The 20049-nt window shown below is 36.9% G+C and overlaps 1 protein-coding gene across 1 annotated transcript in view; it reads right to left on the reverse strand.

Annotated features, from left to right (window-relative positions):
* Positions 1-20049, reverse strand: part of CNTN5 (contactin 5) — a 296554-nt gene that overhangs the window by 75111 nt on the left and 201394 nt on the right. The gene's annotated exons all lie outside the window — the stretch shown is intronic.

Raw genomic sequence — 20049 nt, forward strand, 5'->3', positions numbered from 1 at the left:
AATAATCTGCTTGTAGCTCAGCTTTTATTTTTTTCCTTGAGTCTTGTATGATTGCAGCTCCACTACATCTCTAGGTAAGTTACCCCACTGAAGCATACTCATGAGAAATGTTGTTAAACCATTTACATTTAGGAGTTTCAGATTTTGGCTTTGCTTACACAGTATTAATCATTAAGTCCATGAAGCTACATAGAGGTGAAAATTAACACATTTTTGCTGTTCTAAAATGACAACCCCCCTGAATTTATTATATGTAAAGCTGCAGCCCTGGAAGAGCACTAAATAACCGTTGCTCCTTTCCTGACAGAGAAGAACCACAAGCCTAAATGGAACATGGCAACTCTTAATGGCATTTAAGCCAAGCTCTGCTTGCAGATGTTGTATATCCTTTCCTAGGTTGGGTAGTGGTTATGGATCTCTCAAAGGACATGGGAGATGTTGGTTGGAAGCCCTCCAGCAGGCATGGACACTGAAAGCAGACAATCCTCAGCAAATGTTTTCAGGTATCACATAGAAGTGGAGGAGGATATGAAGGAGTGCTTCCTTCTCCTGTATTTTGAAAGTAAAGTAAGACCTCTCTTTGTGTTAGAGAAAGAGTCTAACTAAGTAGGTGGGTGGCTCTTCCCCAGCAATGGTTGGATTTTTAGATATACCTCTCCAGAGAGGGCTTTCTATCTGTTAATGTAGTGACTCCTTCTGCTGGGAGTCCCCTGTTGAGGCTATGATCAGAAATCATGGAGGGTACAATGTTGTGGTATACTCTTGAGAAGTATTTAACCAGGAGTAAGACGCTTTGATCATCCTGATTAACAGGTCTGTGTTGGGCTCTTCAGCAGCCAAAAAAGGGAAGGAATTCCCTTTCTAGGCTGGACGTGTTAAAATGCAAAGCTGAGTTACCTTTGATTCAAGCTAGGAGTGATTTACCAAAGGCTTAAGATTCAATAATGTGCTCAAACTAAATCACTAATATGAGACTGCATTTTTTTTTTCTGGAAAAAGGATAATATCCCCTATTCTCTGACTCTGTGAAAAATGGTGTTTTAATATCTGAGGTTTATAAACATTGTGGTGGAGAAAACAGAATTTCATTCCAGTGAAAAATGTACTTCTATTCACTTCAGATGTGAAACCACTCACTGCTCTCAGCAGAGAGACAGAAGAAAATAATAGCTTCAAAAGTGAATGGGGCAGAGGAAGGACATGTCAACTCTCAAATTCCCTAGTGCAATCTGATGATATATCTCCGATCTTGCTCTAAACAAATATGTATCAGTATTTGAGTCCCATTATTTGTCTAAAGGTAATTTTATAGAAAACATAATTATATTAAGCAAATGCCTCTGTATCAGAGTTTTGAGGTTTTGGGGTTTTTTTCCAACAAATAAGATGGCCTTAAATTTTGTGATAATAATATGTAACACCTTTGAAGAAACAATCTGCTTTAGGAACTGACAGGCATTTCCTCTTGGTGTAAGTTTTGTTTTCCTATCAAGATGCTCTGTGATCAATGCTCTGAGGACATCGTATCATTAGTATGACAATAGCCTTTGCAGAACAGTAATAGTTTTCATCAATATACTGTCAGCATCAGACAAATGAAAGGACACTCCTACAGTGTTTACAAATTATAAAAGCTTATACGCAGCATAAATCCTGATATAAAACTGTTTTTCATTCTGAGCTCAGAGAAAAAGAAAGTTAGATGCATATGGAAGATTATCTAATGAATCTTATACATATTATCAGCTACATTTCTATTTAGCTAAAAGCTCTTGCTACCCATGAGGAAAAGAGTGATTGCTCAATCAAAGGAATTGCAAACAAATTTGCTGGTGAATTATTTGGCTCAGAAATTAATAGTTTCCTTAAAATGCCTAGCATTCATCTGTTCTTCCTCTTTTTGTGTTTGGGAAAAAAGCCAGAGGCTGGTTCTGATGGAAGCTGAAATGCTTTATTTATTCACATAACACTTGCTGCACACAGCAGGAACATAGACTTCTCCTTCCTTGCCAATATCTCTCAGTCACGGAGAGACCACCTGCATAGTATGTCTACACATGTTAATAAGAAAATACCATAGCAAAAAGGTTTTTTAGCTTCACAAATAAAAAGGAAGCAAAGAGAGAAGAAATGGGGTTAGGGTAGAGTTAAGGATAATTCAGGAAAAAAATCCTAAATTATTAATTTATTAGAAACTGAGGGAAAGATGATGATAGATGAACGGATAGAGAAAGATGGATGAAAGATCAAGGTGATAGTTTGGAGATTATTGTATTTAAGTATAAGAAAAACTCATTGTAACCACATAAAAGGAATAGATGTTGTCCATCCAAGGACTCTGAAAAAATTGGCACATGAGCTTAGTGTCTCTGTAGAAAAGATTTTTCATCTGTCTAATAACACAGAGAAAAAGAGATGAGCGTTATCATCTTGGAGTCAATAAGCATGCTGGCTTAAGATCAATAGCAACAAAGATTTTAGCAGGAATTATTAAGAAAGAATAATCAAGATATGACAGCAAACAGACATGAGAGAAAATTCAACATGATTTAACTAAAATAAAATGAGACTAAATTTTTGTGATATTTATTAAGAGGAAACATTTTCTAGAGAAAATGAATTCAGATTTGATCTTCTATGGGTTTCAAGAATGATTTTCATGCTGAAATTCACATGACTGGTTAAACAGGTTTAATACAGAAATTTAAGATAGTTAAGAAACTGGTTGAACAGAAGAGAAAAATTAATTTTTTTGAAAGAAAAATGGCTCTTTGTACTATTATCTTATTTTTCATAATGACCAGGATACAAAAAGAAGGATGCTAGAAATTTGATGAAATAAACAGTTCATTGACAGAGCAAGATCTGCATATCAAACAGGAGGGCTTTGATGACTCTGAGCACCAGACTCATATAAAAGTAGTGAATGTGGCTCTGAACTAACAGTATCATGCAGCAAAGGCAAATGCAACCCTAGAATATATCAGATAACAACCTGCAGCTCATTATGGAAGTGTTAATACATAAGGTGCTGAGGAAAATAATATGGAATATAGGACAATTTTGATAATCAGTATTCAGGAAGATTAATTCTAATCAAGCTGGCACTCAGGAGGATCATCAGGATGACCAAGGAGGAAAGAAAACCTTTTGTTCTAGAGGCTGTTCATAAAATGAAAGCTAAGGTGTCTGCATGTGAGATGAGTTTCTATTTTACATGTTAATTCATGGATCTTGTCAGTAGTCAGTGGAACATCTATTAACAATAAAAAAGTTTAGATATGTAATTCACTTTGTAGATATCTACACTCAGATATCTCAACTTGGAACTGAGTCTCACCCTCAAAACTTGATTTAGTTCCCCAGACGTAAGTACCATCATTTGAGGGACAAAATCCAAGCTGCTGTTCGCACTGAGTGTGACTTGGAAATTAATTTCTCCATTGTCCCTACTTGCTGTGGCTTTGGTTTGTAAAATGAAGCAGTCTGAGCACATGAACTTCAGCTGATACTAAACTGGGAGGGATGCTTGAGGAGTGCATTGCTTTTCAGCTACAAATATGCACCCAGTCTGTGGAATGGGACTAGAACTATTCCAAAGAGAAACTCAGAATTAAGCAGTGTGGACAGTGTCAACTTTTTGCTGCTTCTATTGATCCATACTACCTGCTCACATAGAAATAGCCATAGGGTATCCCAGACACCTGCACAGGGCCGACAAATGTGACACAAGACCTATGAGAGGACTTAACTGCTTACAGCACAGACACAGAGGTTTACAGCAGGTGTAAGTGTGTCTTTTTGAAGTGTAGATGTGAGCCAGGATGACGCTGTAGGACTCTCAAAGGGCAGCAGGAATTTGTGTGGGGGTAGATGACTCAGGCCTATAGAATAATGTTAGAGACAGTCTAAAGACTTAAGGGGTATAAAGTCTGCTAATGATGGTGGTGGTGAGCACCAAGTGTGATGTTGATCTTTGAACTTAAACACCTGCTGTCTCAGAAATCGATTATACTGCATGCTGTATGCCCATGAAGCTAAAAAACCCCAACAAATTAATAACGAAAAGAGCTAAATTGAAATCAAATGTGAATTTCAAAGCATATCTGATATCTGTGTGTATTATATTTTTCCACTATGATTTTATCTGAAATAGTGCAGTTGTTAGATGCCCAGCTTGCAATGCCTGTGGTTTTCTTGTCTAGAATATCAGCAAGTTTGGAAATACATATTAGTAGCATTTCTATAATGTCAGGTTTGCTAATGACAGCATAACCTGGTAAACTAGGTTGAGAATTGTTACAAAACCATAGAAGCATGAATGAGAGTGTAAATTTTCTTCTTTAAGGCTTCAGGATTGGACTTAGATTGACATTGGAAGGCTGCAAAATACTCAGTAATTATAGTTTTCAGACAATATTTCCAAGTAATTATTTTCACTGTAAAAATATTTGCAATCTATTCAAAGCTATTGTTCAGCAGTAACGCTTAAGATCAGAAACGTTCTTATTACATTTGTTTAAACAAAAATGCATTAGCTCACACAGATCAGTCATTTCATCAGTTTTGTTCTTCTTTTACCAATAAAGTATGTACCAGGGAGAGTAAGATCCCTGATAAAGAGTGTGCTGTTTTATCTGGAAAGATAAGAGTTCATACTGTTTGCATATGTGATGTTGATGTGAACAGAAAGGTGTTCTCTGAGACCAAGTGTCTGCTGAGAAGCTGATGGATGGAGATTAGGCTCATAGGAAATGCTGGATCTTTGTTATAGATGGTGTTTGGAAGTCCTTTATTTGGCAATCAGAAATGCCTTCTCTTAATTAGTGTTGACTGACAGAGAGGTAGGGAAAAATGCTGCTGGAGATGAACAGGGTGGAAGGTCCCCACAATTGGAATGACAAAATTCAGGTTCCTTTAGGCTTCATGTGATTTAGAGGACTGAGTAGAATATGGTACTTAAGAGTTGCTTGTATGGGGAGTTTGGCAGGATTTTAAAGAAGTATCCTTTATTTTACAGCATTTTTGATCAAAAATTAACAAGCTTTTTCCTTCCTGTTGTTTTACGCACAGAAAACTTGTGAGAGTGACCGTAATATTTGGCCTTATTTTGAGGGGAAGGATAAAGAAGTAGGAAATAACGTCATCATTGTTTTGGTATAAAAAAGGGAGGTCTATTCTGCCTGCCATATTGTTGTGATTATTTTCCCTTTGATTAATTCTTAAGGATAAATGAATTGTATTAGTAGTCTGGATACTTTTACTGTTCCACTGTCTTACAGACAAAATATTAATACATTAATACCTGGTACCACCCAGCATGGAAGTTCTCAGATAATATTTACAGCCAGTAGGGGACATACTGGTTTAGTTAGTGGAAATTCTCAGCTCTCTTTATCACCAGGGACATTTTTACCTTGACCCACCAGGGCCAGGATGTGCATTTGTTCTTCCTATCACATGTAAAATCAGAGAGCAGAGGCTTCCATCAAGATTAAGATAATGAGAAGGGGAAACTCTAATTTTCATTCTGTTGCATCATTCATAGAGGATTCTCACAAACAGATGTCTTGATGCTGTGGCTAGAAATTGTTTAAAAAATCTGCAGTGGACCCTGGAGTCTGGATGCTGAACGAGCTGAGCAGTTGAGGCAGCAAAAGTTACAATTGCTACACAACCTTCAGGATTTTGCTGAGGACTTGTAGCAGAGACAGCGACACTCTCTGGATCTTAATAGAAATGAATGCCAGACAGCTTACACTTGGAGCTTTATATTCTTTAATTAAAAATTACGAAGTAAAAAATAGAAGTCAATTGTGTGGCTATTTTTCATGGGGAGGAAGAATTAGCAATGAATAGTTTGATTAGGCTAAACATACTTTTATCTTTCTCTGTTCTCAATTCATTTTTTTTTGTATTGTATTTTGACTTTATCTTTCATACTAAAGTCAATTTTTACAAGACTTTAGAGAAATAATCACAGCAATCAGGGAAGCATTACAGCTAGTTAAAAGCTTTGTAAACTTTAACACCTAGTGACTGGGTAAAAGAAAAGTGTAAGTTATTGAAGTGGTTAGAAATTTTTCCCCTGCATTTCTCATTGGGGTCTAAAACCAAGAGTATGAAATTGGTTTGTGTGCATCTTGGCAATAAGAACTTTAAAGATGCAAACGGAGAGAAGCTGCACTGACTCATTTAGCCTGTGGCCCCTCACAGTGTTCTGATCTGAGCAATCTGTCATTTCACATTAGCTTGGGTATGGGATCTGTCAGTATCCTTTAATGTAGATTACAAGGAATCAGGACAAGTATTTGTAAATAGTTGAAATCTTTATTTCTCCTTGAATGGTTGTGGGCTCTCTCATATCCCCGTGCTTTCTCTTGCTCCTTTATAATAGATGTACAAGCCTCTAACTCTCACAGAAAATGGATATGAGTTATTACTATAGTAAAACCACTTAAGTAAGCAGAATACCATCTATTTTATATACATTTTTTATATTATCACCCTAGATAGTCTTTTTATTTAAATATTGTTGACCTAATTAGAAACAAGACTATGTTTGGCCCAGTCCCTTGGCAAAACACAAAATTATTTTGATTTTCTTCACTTCAGATTTTCAAACATTTATAATGGTGCAATTCCTATGTGTGATATCTTAGGTCATTGGAATGTGCTAAGACTTATCATTAATGTACTGCAAACTACTTCCAGCTCTATTTAAGCTAATCTATGCAAACTGTCTTAGGGCAGTTTTTTTCAAAAGAGCCACAACCGGGCCTCTCGTTTTGTCCTTGCCGTTTGCTGCACAGTAACATTTGTGCATGAAAATACACAGCTCTCGCTGGTGCAAATGGTGTCCAGATATATAAATATAATTTCAAGTGGCTGACACTAAAAGTCAGTTTTTCCTAACAAATGTAGCTTCTGTTCTAAGCACAGGGAATAAGTATGATTTCTGCAGTGTTGCTGAGCAGTAAATGCTGGAAACTACTGATATGTCAGAATCAACATGGTCTCTTGGAGTGCTTTTTTCTTTGTAAGAGTAGGCTGGTCATTATTGGTTTTAACGGTGCTTCGTATTAATGACTTTATTCAGACCAGTACTTAAGCACATAGTTTACTTTAAAGACACTATTAATAACATTAATGTCAATGATGATATAAAGGTCCTAAAATTTAAGCATCTGTTAAGGTATTAAACTGAATCAGAGCCTAACTGTAAATGGAACAGAGGTTCAAATCAGTAATCTATTACCTATAAAAATCAAACAAACAAGAAGACTTTTAAATTATTCTATATTTTGACCGGTACCCTCAAGTAAGAGAGATCAGTTGGTACATTTTGAAAGCTTAGCATCGCTTTGCTAATTGGCACCTTGCCATTCTGCTCAAATATTTTGCCCCAACATGTGTTTGGTCTTGCGTAAAGAAGAAAAATTGGAAGAATTCCTCAGAAGGTATGTCAGGGTCAGTGTCCCAGAGGGTAGGAAAGGCCATTTAAGGTCTTTTCTGCTCTGCATTGTAGTTCAAAAGTTCTTTTAAAAGCTTTTATAAAATATTTTGGGTTTAGGACAATATATCTCTAAACATGCTGAAATTACTCTAAAATGTGTTTGGTCTTGCGTAAAGAAGAAAAATTGGAAGAATTCCTCAGAAGGTATGTCAGGGTCAGTGTCCCAGAGGGTAGGAAAGGCCATTTAAGGTCTTTTCTGCTCTGCATTGTAGTTCAAAAGTTCTTTTAAAAGCTTTTATAAAATATTTTGGGTTTAGGACAATATATCTCTAAACATGCTGAAATTACTCTAAAATATGGAAAATATTCTTTTATATTTTTATAATCTATATTGTACTCTTGATCCATTTAAAATTAAAATTTATTTTAATATTTTAATATTTTTAATAATTAAATTTATTTCCTCTTTTTTACACACTATTTCAATGTCAGAAATATTCCGCTACTTAGAAAAGGTTCCTGCTTTTCAAGGAGAAGACTTTTTTTTCCATGTTCCTAAGTGACAGCAATGAATTATTAACTTATTCTATTTTCCTCAGAAGCTTTAGAAATAATAAAGTGCTTGTAAAACTGCATAATTCCCTCAGGAACAGAAAAATACATGGGAAAACTTTTAGTTACTTTAAGATATTTCTATGTTTCACTTGTTAGCTAGAAAAGCAACATTAGTACTCGAAGGCAGACTTAGTATGCAAGAGGTAAAATTCACAGTCCAGGTGCTCAAGGGGGCAGATCTTTAGCCAGTGTAAAATGATATAATTTCATTCAACTACATGGATCTATTTTGATTTATAGTAGATGAAGACACAGCTCAAAACAGCCAAACTATTCTATGCTTGAAGTGTTAACATTAATTTCAGCAATATAATATGAACAGCAGAAACTTTAATTTCGTTGAAATGAGATTCTTGCGAATTTAAGACTGTTAATTAGATGTTTACATGAGAAGTTTTCATATGCTCAGGGCAGCAGTCATCTAGTTAAATCATTATTATTGTAAGCTCTGTAATAACGTCCAGTCAGATGGAACCTGCTTTCCAACGTTGATTCATGTTCTATAGCAACACTACTAGAATATTAACTGCAAGTGTTATTTCCATGTAACAGAACAAGGAAATTTAATCTTTCTCATTTCCCTGAAAAATTATTTTGTTAGAGATACTGTTACTGCTTTCATGTGAATGGAAGAGTTGGGTAGATGAGGACAATTGACCACTTTTGCATTAGACCCTTGCTCTCACAAAAAAAAAAAAAAAAAAAGACGAAAAAAATGTAGTTTGTAATAAATTAATATGCATTGTTTAAGACCACCCTGATGGAGCTGTTTTCAACTTTTTAGTGCTCTCTCCCTGTGTTACTGGGAGCTGAATGCTATAATCCCAAGCAAGATGGCAAGGTACCAGCAGCCAAAGTGGCTGCCGACTGCTTGCAAAGGAGGCTGGCAGCTGAGAATCAAATCAGCAAGAGGGCTGTGAATCCATCCTAATTAGCCAGCATGGAGCTCTGAAAAGGATTAGGCCTTAAATACATGCTTTCTGTGTCCCATTGATATATTGCATCAAAAAAACCCAAAATATGCATCCTTTTGTCTGTCATTTCTAGAAATAGACACTAGAATGAGATGAATCTGCTCGCAGTATGTGAGGGCTGAGATCATTTTAATGGTCTACTGATCCATGCTGTTAATGTATCATTCTGTTAATTTCTTAATGCCTTTGAATTTGAGTGCATTTTGGAAAACTGTGGTTTCAACCATCTCATATGTGTAATCTCATTGTAGTTGAAAGATGGGGCAGACAAAGATGGTAACGGCTGCCACATCCTCAGATCAAACTGACTCTGTTGTCAACCATAGAAGCTCTAATTATATTTCTATCATATGGTAGGTACTACTAGATCCTGAAAGAATGAAGGCTGATTGCTTTCATAAGTCACCTGCCTCTGGAAGAGTGTGCAAAGCCTGCACTTACTGCATGTTTTCCCAGGCAGAAACTCTTTGGGGGGAGACTCCATTAGCATGATGAACATTTGGCTTGGATCAATAGCTACAAGTTCTTCACTAGTTGTTTAGAAATTTCTTTGTAAGATGCAATGCTCCACAGAACTGCTGGCTGTCTTGTGAAATTTCTCTTGTGAAATGGCCCCTATTTTCTCCCCTTCTAATAACTATAAGGTCTCAGTTGGAGTAAAGCCTAGATTGACACACTGTGTTCATGAAAGATACAGATCTAGAGGGGATAGAGTAAGGAGACAGAGTAAGAGTTTCTTAGTACAAAAATGAATTCTGAAAATGGGAAAGGAATAATTTGATCATGTTAGGTTTAGATTATTTTAGCTCTCGAAATAAATTTCCTGAGATGTTTGTGGAATTGTCAACATTGAGAAGCTTGGTAGACTGTATGTAACAAAAATGGCATAGATTAGTATAGTGATAGAAATGATAGAATAGTATAATTGGTCCTGCTTTGTAGTAAGAGGTGCCCACCACCTCTCTGGTTATTCAAATCAGAGATCACCATGCTGTGAGCAATAATGGACAGTGCTTACTTGTTTGCTCAGTTCTGCAATAATTCTGAATTTACTCTTGGAAATTCCAGCACTTCTTTCTTCTATCATCTTCATTGACAGTTAGATCTAGTGGGAAAGATCTAAATAATCTGTCACTACATCCAGAAAGAAAGCAAATGATAGAGGCAAAAAGCTGTCTCATGGCTCCATTTTCACTCCAGACTACTTCACACCTTGAGACAGGAGCTTTTAAGTGGAGAAATCTGCGTGATAGAACAGACTTCACAAAAACGTGAGAAGTGAATGTGCACACCTGACAAGCAACCTTCCCTCTCTAGTCTCATGATGCTGCCCTAATCTAGCTCTATGGTATAGTGACATTAGCTATAGATTTCTACATCGCTTGCATCCAACACACTTCCCGACTGCATCCTTGATGACTGGTGTGCTTAAAAATCAGTACCTCTTGTGAACTCGTGGTTGTTTATTAAGATATTGGTGCAAACTGAGGATTCAGAAACCTCCATTATGAATAGCAGTGCAGACTAAAGGCTGTACTGTTTCTGCAACAGGAACATTTGATCTGGAAGACAGCTTTTCTAGAATACTACCTTGTTTCTTATCATTGACAGTTCTCTCTAATTATGTTTCTCTTTTGATAATAAACCCATGGGTTAACGATCATACTGGCAGGGTCTTGCAATATTTAAACTTTTACGAGGGGTTAGAAAAATATATCTGACTAAACTGTAAAGCTGACTGAGCTACATTAGCTTTCTTACATTTTGTGAAAGAACCAGTCTGACCTGTGGATGCAGACATCTTGCAGGAAGGAAAGACAATCAGTTCAGGGGAGATTCAGTTTAAAAGCATTGGCTCAGCACAAAAATACTTCTAGGCTGTAGGAATTGTAAATGGGATTTTGACCATAATGGACTAGGATCTTATTGACACCAGTTTTCAGGTCAGTTGAGTTCATTTTGCATTCTGGAAAAGAATCTGGTACTATGGCTGGAAAACTAGGTAAAACGATATATTTTTTTCTAGTGTCACAAGGTGAAATACAGTCTTTTAACTGGGAAAAGGCAGTTAAAAAGACACGTGGTTCCTCCAGAGAGCTGTATTGCCACTAATACTAAGGGTGAAAAGGGTACAAAGTTCTTACTGACAAACAATCTATTGATTAGGGTTGTTTGAACCTTAAAAGCTTTAGTTTACTTTGGAATACCTTGCACTTTAGCCACGACTCAAAAGATTTTGATTACAAGTTGTAATAACAGTTCAGTAGGAAGTGCTTCTCTTTAAAACTGACATATCTATCTACAGCTGTATCACTGTGCATGAAAAAGAACAGATGGAATTACCCCAGTGACATAAGTTATGTGCAATAGAGCATAAGAGACAATAATAATGATATAAGGAAAAAAATCAGTGACTGTATCTGTGCTATTCTGCCAGGCTGCTCCCAAAGATGGTTCTTGTTTGAGACTGGGGTGTCCCATCATGCACAATGAGTTGGTCATAGACCTCTTTGGGAGAAACACTCTGTGTGAAAAACAGGGTGCCCTCAGGCTCAGCCCATTTTGCTTTATGCACAAATCATCCATGCACAGCCTCTACCTCCTGTCTCTCAATGTCTGTATTGCTTTTGCAATGATGGCAAGTTGTGATAGTCACACACTCCGGAGATGACTAGGGAGCCAGTAAGAACCAGTGAGAAGCACTTGGGGAGAAGATGCAATTGCTAATGTCGTGATGCTGGATGCCCACATAATTTCAAGGATTTGTATTGCTCTTGCATTGCTCTTGCTGCTGCCAGCCACAAGCTCTCTTATGGATGGGATGTAGTGCCCCGGAGCTCATATTTATTTATCATGGTAAGTGTGGGTACACATCATTACATCCCACTGGTGAGACCACTTACTCCCAGATGATACAGATGATCAGTTGTGGATTGTTAATTTCAAGATATAAACTGTCATGGCTGTGGTGCCACACCACCAATTGACAGTGGGCATTGGAGAGGATCCCATATTGGTCTAGAGGCAGCAGTGAATTGTTGTGTGGCATCAGCTGTGTCACACCTACAGACTGGTGGCACAGCAGCTGTGCAATCATTCTAAGGTCTCCACTGCTGTAATTATAATGGAAAACTCAAATGCCAAAAAATGGCTCTTGTTTGCTATTTGAGAGAGTCAAAGCAGCATTGGGGCATTCATGTGGCACACAACTCCAAGACTTCCTGGCTCTCTTCATACCAACAGCACTCACCGGCACTGAAACAAGAACATGATACTTCTTCAGTGACATAATCTTCCCTGTTTTTCTAAATTCTATTTGCTTTCTTCAACCTTTTTCTCTTCAATCTTTCTTCCCTAAATCTCTCTTCCTGCATGAAACAGCATGCTATGGCCTTCTTAACTGTTGCCCCATCTCTCTTCTTCCCTAACCTTACCTACAAAGTGCATTATCAATGACATTGACATGGAGCTAGGAACATAGAGTATGGAAAATAAGATGAAAAAGTTACTGTGTCACTGGGGATAACTCACTGCCAGACATACAGTTGTGTCATAATTATACAGATAGACTAATCATAAAACCCCATTTTATAAGTTTATATAACTGTAGCAAGCTCCCTTCTCAGGATGGCAGAGCAGTACTGAATCAACAGAGACCTCTCTGCTCACTATACAACAACATCTCACTTTTGCACACAGAATTATTTTCTGTAGCCATTCAAAAGTACTTTGACCTCTTTTTAATGACTTGACTCTGAATACTTGATACTCTGAATCTATTAGATCAGGTGACTACTTCCCAGGGACCTGGCAAGGCTAAGCTAAGTATCTAAAGCCAGTAGTGTGAATGTGTCCTTAAAGCAGATAGTGACAGATGGCATTAGTTTTGCCTGTCATTTTGTAGTTCACTATGTTGGTATCTCTCTTTCCCTCTCTTCTGAGGTCTGGGAACAGACACAGTCAGGGATCAGAGGTGATGAAAAGAAATATATTTTTCCTAGGGATACAGAGAGGACTACATGCAGAGTTTCAAGAAACCTGATGAAAGATTGCTGAACTAAGAGCAAACCTGAAGGGAAGGGTGAGCCTTCCAAGGACACAGTGGATGGGGATAATCGCCAAGTTTGCTTCATTTAAAAAATGTTCCTTGATTTTATTTCACTTCTAAGAAAACATAGCTCCTGTGGTTCAAAGATTTTTGGTGCTTTAAGGGTGCTCACTTTGATGAAAAGTTGCAGACAAATCCTCAAAACTCTGGTTGACTTATGCTCCTATCACACTTATGTGCATTCCTGCTGAACTGAGATTACACCTCATCCATCATTTTTTCCCTAATTTTTGAGTGTTTGAACTTGGAACCTTTGCAGTGTTCTTCACATAGTTGCTTGGATATGATCATAGTATTATTTATGAACTGCACAAAAGTAGAAGAATGTAAAGAGCAAATGACCTTTCTTGTAATTCAAGATTTCATAGCTTCTTCTAGGGACAATCAGCAAAAGCAAAGACATTTTTTATAAGTTGATTTTATTTACTGCTTTTATTGAAAGAGGAAACGTAAGCTGCCATTTAGCAGCAGGGCTTTGGAAGGGAACACAGTAAGATGGAGTCTTTGCTACAAGGATCCGGTAAAAATGTCCCTTTGAGAGTGGGGTGTAGTTTAGAACCTAAAAAAAAAAGGGGGAGTTGACCTTGATAATGCTTAACATGTGATACCCAGAAATATATGTATATTCAAGGTGCTGCTTGACAGATTCCAAGACCACATATGGACTTTTATTTATGGACATTTAGAAAGCACTCCAACCTCTGGGCTTATCTTTATTGTGGAGGTATTTTGTTTTTAACTTCAAATATTGAATCATCTAATGAGATTCCTACTCAAATACAAGCTGTTGGTATGAACTGGGAGATACTGGAGCTAAAGCAAATTAGCTCAATTCAGCACCTTTTTATAACTCAGTAACATTACCTTTCTTAGTCCTCTACCACTAATCTTCCACAGCTATCCCTCATACTCAGAAAAGCATCCTTTCAATACTTAAAGGGGGCTTATAAGAAAGATGGGGATAGACTTTTTATAGTCTTTTTTAATAGTGCCTGTAGTGATGGGACAGACAAGGAGTAATGGTTTTAAACTAAAAGAGGGTAAATTCAGACTAGATGTAAGGAAGAAATTCTTTACTATGAGGGTGGTGAGACACTGGAACAGGTTGTCCAGGGAGGTGGTAGATGCCCCACCCTGGAAACATTCAAGGTCAGGCTGGATAGGAGTTTGAGCAACCTGATCTAGTTGAAGATAGAATCATAGAATCACTTAGGTTGGAAAAGACCTTTAAGATCATCGAGTCCAACCGTAAACAATGGTTGGATGATGTCCCTGCTCATTGCAGGAGGATTGGCCTAGATGACCTTTAAAGGTCCCTTCCAACCCAAACCATTTTATGATTCTATGATTCTATGACAATAGGAACAGTTAGTGGAAAAGAAGAAAACAGACTTAATTTAATGATAATGTAAAGGGCCATGGGTTTTGTCTCATACAAAAGGAGGCACAACGAATGCAGAATCAATGCTCAGCAATTTGAGTGTAGCTACTTTTGTAATCCAAGCAGGGAAGACACGTTCTATGCCTGTAGTCTGTAGCAGAACAAACGGACAGCCTGCCTCTTCAGTTGTTCAACAGTGACACAAGCAGTAGATAAATCAGTTTGCTAATCAGTTGGTCTTACTGCCAGACATGAAATAAGTATGGATTTGCAGTAATTATCCTTGCAAGGAGGGGACATTAGTGATCACTATACCTGCATGAAGAGTTTGGGACCTCTGAGTCATTTATGAACCATGGTCCATTGCCTGCTCTTTCACAGACTACTGTTTCTACCTAATTGGGATTCACATCTAAAAGCTTTTCTTGGTCAGGCTGGAATTAGTTGCATTTATAATTTGTCTCTCCACATTTGGTATTTATTTAATCAACAAAGTAATGATTGTCTAAATTACTAAGCATGTCTTACCTCAAGGCTTGATGACTGTTAAACAAAGGAATTCATTAAGAGTGAGATTATTGCCATCTTTGCAAAGATATGCAAATAAAAGTGAAGGTACAAGAAAACTTTCTTATTACTTTCTAAGCAGTTTCTTGCAAGGACCAGGCACTTTCATGAGTTTTGCACAGGGAGGACAGCACATATTAGGAAAGAGTGGGGAAGGACAATTTGGGATAGGGAAGGTGACAGAGGTTCTTTTGCAGCCTGTGCTTCCTCAGGAGGAATTCCAGCTCTTTTCTGAACTACTCTAAAATTTGGGCACTGTGATTCAAAAGTCACAATCAGGCTGTAAACTAAGAAAAGTATCAATGGCTAAATAGTGTTGAAATCATCAAAGAATAAAGTACTACACACTGGAGCCCTTAGGCAATGCTATCATAAAAAAATAAAAACTGAAGGATGAGATGAAAGATTCGTGTTCACTTTGACTATAAAGGAACCTTATAGCTGCAAGCTAATATCACATCTTCTACAATTATTTTCATCCTAAAATGAGAAAGTTTATGTTGTTGATATTATACATAATTATAAACTCAAAGCCCAAAGTTCACCAGAAAGCAAGGGTTTTTGAATCAAGGTATAGGTTTAATCCCATTAGACATTTTTCTGATGTGGTTTCACATCTGACAGTTTGAAGATACAGTGCTTGAGATCTTGGTCAGGCTCGGCTATGCTTTAATTCTTACAATTGTGTGGTCACTCAAGTTTTTTATTTTCTCTTCTTTTTTAGGTTGTGTTTAATCCAATTCTATTTGTTCCCTTTAAAGATGAAATCATCTAACTCTAAGAATACTTACAGAAGGCTAGTCTTTCCTGGAACACACATTAATGACAAAACCTTTGCTTCTGCTTTGCTTCTGCTTTGAATATAGAAATCTAACCAGGCTGTAGGCAGCACAGAAGCCTAACAGACCCCTGGAGACATTCATTTCCATGTTCAGCTTTTGGGGTAGGTACATTATGAAGGAAATTTTTGGCTGATGATCTGCCTGAATTTCAAACTCAGTCAGAATTCAGTAGCCCAGTACTTGCTTCTTCATTATCACAAGAAAAATGTAGACCAACAAGAAATTCTTGTTGGCAACACTATCCTTGTACCTTATTCTTAGCTGTGATGGTACAAATGTGTGTTTAAAATATAAATTATACTGGTTTCCTTTCTATGTGTGTGACAATTTGCATGACAGAAAAAGAGGCAATATTCTAGGATAATATTCTAGTACTAGATAATGAAGATTTAGATGATATTCAAATATTCTAGGGCTAATATTCTGGTAGCTAACTCCACAGAATTAGCCATGGTTGTGGAAGGTTCAAGTTTGCTACAGGATGCTATTTTTTTCCCCCTTGATTTCCAGAATTCCATGGGTTTTGAAAAAAATTTGAGCATATTTTGAACTGAATATGTAAAAAAACCCGGTTTTAATATTCAACTTTCTACATAACTAGACGTATAAAAAATGTAAAATATCTATGTTCTGGAACACTCTAAGGCCTAAAGTACAGTTTGGGCATCCAGTCAAATGAGAATGAATTCTCACTCACTATGAGAATGACATGAATGGAAAAGAATAATTTTTGTGATCAAAGATAGGGACTTTAAAAATTAATTTGATAGGTTTTATCTGACTTTGTAACAAGTCACAAAATCTACTTCCAAATAAATAATGCTAAGCCTTACCTCCTCCCCTTTATAACTTCTTTTACCTATCAATATTCCTATGTGTGGAAATTTGTTTAAATAATTAATAGCTGCTTGAACAGAAATGCTGAAGTGGTATTAAAGTATTATTTTCATGTGCAAAAGGTCACCTGTTAGGCAAAAATCACCATCTTCATCAGAAAATATCAAATATTAGAAACGTAAAAAGAATTCCATTTAGATTAAGCCTGTGTTCGTCGAGATTTACAGATTGAGTCTTGTTTCATTCAAGGCAATATGCCTTTCTCTAATTACTTTATTATAGAATTACCATTTTCATCTTTGTAAATGCCAAATGAATTAATCACCATGTCTAAACAATGAATATCTTGGCAATTAAATAATGACTTGCATTTCACTGTGTGTTGTTACACTAGTTCTTGGTCTTCATGTTGGGACACTAGCCATAAGATTTCATTTCATTTGATTTAATTAATAAGAAACTGTTAAAATGAAATTCACAAATGCAGAAATTCAATTAAAAGGTTCATACGCCTGATCAAAGACAGCTAAGACATAGATAACTGCGCTTGAAAACAGATCTGCTTAAAATGGAAACAGGGTGTACTGCTAAAAATATCTTGCAAAGCAGGAGTATATTTAATCCAAATTTACTATTTTCAGCTCTGGAAATTATGGAGGAACTGTGTATTTTTTTTAACAGATGAAACAACTTGTTTCTAATTTCAAATGTAATTGGATCTTACTCTGTCATTCCACAATCACTCTGGATCATTTTCCACCATAAATTTGAGACAGATGAAGAATGGACATTTCTATCCAATTAGCCAAAACTCAATATTAAGAGTTTATGACAATCTTATGTTTTTATTGGCTTTCCAATGGCATGGGAGGAGAGACTACTTAATTCACACAAAGTTTACTGAGACTTTAATTATTTTTTTTTTTAAACAATTCTGAATCAGCAGATTGCTTTTGTGCTGGCTTCAGTGTTTCCTTACATAGCTTCAGCATGTTTGGTTTCAGAACAAGCAATCTAAAAGTGGATTTACTTTCTTGTGAGTCACAGCCATAGGAGGAGCTTCTGCAAAGCAACAAAATTTCATCCGTGTAGGACACAGTGCTTCCATGGGGTAGGCTCTATCACTTTGATGTATTTGACAGACCTTCTAATCTTAACAAAATAGGTTTGAACTCAGTGCATGTAGGGACTGAAATTACTCATGTATCACAGCACAAGAATTTGGATGTATACATGTATTATTTAAAATCAATATGTTAACATAAAAGAAAAATTATTTAATTTTAACATACTAATAGAATTTTCCCCTAATGCATGCTTTTCAGATTTGATGTAAGATTAAGAGGGAAGTCTTCTCAGTAATAGCTGAAATATCTTAATTTATGAATGTAATAACTGCTTCCAATTTTTCTTTTATCTACCTGACTGTGACACAGACATTTCCACAGTTTCAAACAGGTAAAACACTGACAGTTAAACCACTGGCATACCATCACTTTTTCATCATTACAACAAGAAGTTCAGTGTTATAGTTCTATTATAAAAAAGCTTGATATGCAAAATGTATGCAATATGTACAATCAAGATGCAGTCAGAACAAACACAGTGGGTAGCACAGTGGTAACACATTTATCTGAGTGCTATAGACTGCTCTGTGGCTCTCTCTGGAACTGGACAATTGCCCTGTTAATGAATATAAAAATCTAGTTCTGGGTTGTTGTCATAGACACTTGATTACTTTTGATATTACAGAAAGCTCTGCTTCCAGCTCCCATAGTATTTCTTTTTAAATTTCTATCTAAGAGAATTCCTTAATGCTACTTTTAGGAGGAAATGTAAAATATTTCCCCTTTGACCCTGCCCATTCTGTCAAAACTTGTACTATTACATCTGTAATAGTGCCAGACCACAGGCATGGCATCCTGCTTCTATTTAATAGTCTTGATATTAGAGCTTGAACTCAGTGCATACGCCCTGGAAAAGCTGCTGATGGAAAAACATTATGATCTTAATGTTCTTTACTGTCTTTCTACCAAATAGAGAATCCTGTGAATGCAGCTTAAATATTTTTTGTAATCTATCATGTGGTAACTATGGCAGCACCTGTTTCTACTTAACCATGGCTTCTTGTATTAATTATTAATCTGAAACAATTCAACAACCGATCAATGTGCAGAGATCCATGAATTTGGAAGACAAAAATGACAAAACTCTTGCAGTAGCTAGCTGTAGATTTAGAACACCTGAAGAAAGTAATCCCAAAACTTTATTTGATTTTCAACTATATTCTTTGGCTAACAAAAGATAGACCTTTTCCTTTCCCTTGCCTTATTTCTATCCTTAGACTTTCGTTGTGCAGCAACTCTGGATTAAGAATTCAGTCATGCAATAACTAAGAATGCCCCACAATACTTTCATAATAATTGTTAAAAATACATTGTTTTTTCTTTTAATTAATGTATTATAGGTAACATACAAAGCCATCCATTTTCTTATTTAAACAAACAAAATCTTATGCACTTTATCTTATAAAAAAGAAGGAAGATAGAGATGAGGTTTCCTGTCATTCCTAGTTTTAAATATTTGTGATTAATGCAGATATATGGGGTGTGATCATATAAATAGAAATAAATTTCTACATATATGAAACACATATTTTACCTCTGTAAAGCACTGAAGCATTTTGTTTCCAAAGCAGCAGTCTAGTTCAAGCTCAAAATAAGAGGAAACGAAAAAGTTTTCTTCAGAATTCCAATGTCTCCAATGCACAGATGAATAAGAGCTGTACTATTGCATAATAGTAGGGAGTGTTGATCTGCTCGAGGGTATGAAAGTTCTACAGAGGGATCTGGACAGGCTGGATCGATGGGCCGAGGCCAACTGTATGAGTATGAGGTTCAACAAGGCCAAGTGCCGGGTCCTGCACTTGGGTCACAACAACCCCATGCAGCACTACAGGCTTGGGGAAGAGGGGCTGGAAAGCTGCCTGTCGGAAAAGGACCTGCGGGTGTTGGTCGACAGCTGGCTGAACATGAGCCGTCCGTGTGCCCAGGTGGCCAAGAAGGCCAATGGCATCCTGGCCTGGATCAGAAATAGTGTGGCCAGCAGGAGTAGGGAAGTGATCGTGCCCCTGTACTCGGCACTGGTGAGGCCGCACCTCGAATACTGTGTTCAGTTTTGGGCCCCTCACTACAAGGAGGACGTTGAGGTGCTGGAGCGTGTCCAGAGAAGGGCAACGAGGCTGGTGAGGGGTCTGGAGAACAAGTCTT

This window comes from Aptenodytes forsteri, unplaced genomic scaffold (assembly GCF_000699145.1).
Source record: "Aptenodytes forsteri isolate BGI_AS27 unplaced genomic scaffold, ASM69914v1 Scaffold350, whole genome shotgun sequence".
In the NCBI taxonomy this organism is placed as follows: Eukaryota; Metazoa; Chordata; class Aves; order Sphenisciformes; family Spheniscidae; genus Aptenodytes; species Aptenodytes forsteri.